At 40.2% G+C, this 2,017-nt stretch overlaps 1 protein-coding gene across 2 annotated transcripts in view; it reads right to left on the minus strand.

Moving 5' to 3' along the window:
• Adam18 (ADAM metallopeptidase domain 18) overlaps positions 1-2,017 on the minus strand; it is a 58,847-nt gene that overhangs the window by 51,613 nt on the left and 5,217 nt on the right. The gene's annotated exons all lie outside the window — the stretch shown is intronic.

Here is a 2,017-nt window from a genome sequence, read left to right on the forward strand (position 1 = left end):
CTCCTCCTCCTCCTCCTCCTCCTCCTCCTCCTCATTACACAAAACCGGCAATGACTGTAGAGACAATGTTTACATCCAGTGCAGACAGACACCAAACCAACGACTCTCCACATTTCATTATAAGCTGAACTACCAGAACCTGTGAACTTTGTAGGAGACACCCAGAAGTGCGAGAACACACAGATGTAGAACAGCTGCTTGTGACTTAGACCTCGGGTAAAGCTGGTGCCTGTGCTCCCTTACCATGGATGCAAAGCACTGCATCAGACCCAACACTGTGTTCTGGAGTAGATGAAGAAACAAGACTGCAGTGATGCATTTTGTGAAAATATTTCTTATGTTGGAAGAGACCAGAATTTTTGCTAGCCGTTAAAACTGAGTTGATAATACACCATTTAATGTGCTAGGTAATAATATATCACTTAAGGGTCCCACAAATCTCTGATCCACAAGCTCTTACAATCTTTCTGTCCCCTCTTCTGCACTCTTCACTGAATCTTAGGTGTGGGATATGTTTTGTAGAAGTGCCATGTCCCTGACCCAAGGAAGAATGCTTTTGTATGCCTGTGTGTTTGGAACATCATTTTCTGACATCCACATAGCACAAAAGTGACCTGTGACAACAAAAATCATCCGTTAATGTTGGAAATAACATTTATTAAACAACACAGAAAGCACAGCCTGGGAAGGAATGAAGGATACACTACAGGAATATTTAACAGAGTTTCACAAGGGATTAAGTTACTGGCTCCAACTGAGTCAGATAACCAACAGTTCTGCAAACCATACCAGGCAGTATCCATGGTGGAGATTTGTTGTTTAAGTTTACTTTAGACCTGCTGACTGCACACACATGCACACACACACACACACACACACACACACACACACACACACATGCACGCGCACACATACATATATACACACACCCTACTCACACAATGCACTCATTACACATACACACATGCATGCATGCACACACACCCATGCACACACATGCATGTTCTTCCCTTAAAGAGAAGTCCCAGATCAAATGCTTCACAGATCTGCAACATTAATAGAAACTCATCTTTAATTATACAAAAAAATAACTGAAGAGGGGTGAATGCTCCCAAAGACATTGTTGAACTGAGAGTAACAGTAACCAGGAATATCAAACCAGACCACAGACATTGAGAAACATGGATGGGCATAGAGGTACTTCCAGCCAAAACTTTGAACATATGTGCAAAGATCCTGAAATATGCTGGCGAGGCACGCCCAGTCACACACAAGGTAAAAAAGTTTATTCGTTATATCTCAGTTAATGTGAAAAGTCCTGACCAAAGAGATCAAGCAGGAGAAAAAAATACAGGTAATCAAAATTGGAAAAGAAGAAGACAAATGGTCACTAATCGTAGATAATTATGAGTGTATATACTGATAACAGCAAAATGTTCAATTTAAAAAGTCTGGTAGGAGATATATATGAATTTAAACTTTTTCGGAATACAGAAACCAACATAGAACATTTGAAAGCATTGCTATACATAGGATGATTATCTTAAATGGAAATGAAAGAAGTGATCCCATGTATGACATCTACAAAAAAATTAAAATATAGCCGGGCGTGGTGGCACACGCCTTTAATCCCAGCCCTTGGGAGGCAGAGGCAGGCGAATTTCTGAGTTCTAGGCCAGCCTGGTCTAAAGAGTGAGTTCCAAGACAGCCAGGACTACACAAAGAAACGCTGTCTCAAATCCCCCCACACACAGAAAAATTAAAATATCCCAGAAAGGTTTAATCAATGGGATGAAAGATTGAAAGTTATAATGCTTTGATAAAATGTTTGATGAGGATAACTAAAAGGCCAGGCATCCCACACTCACGGATCAGAAGAAGCAGTGTTGTACTAAATGGACATAGTATTAAAATAATTCCCAGTTCAGAAGAAGCAGTGTTGTGCTAAATGAACATAGTATTAAAATAATTCCCGGTTCAGAAGAAGCAGTGTTGTGCTAAATGGACATAGTATTAA

The sequence above is a fragment of the Mus pahari genome, chromosome 19, assembly GCF_900095145.1.
Source record: "Mus pahari chromosome 19, PAHARI_EIJ_v1.1, whole genome shotgun sequence".
In the NCBI taxonomy this organism is placed as follows: domain Eukaryota; kingdom Metazoa; phylum Chordata; class Mammalia; order Rodentia; family Muridae; genus Mus; species Mus pahari.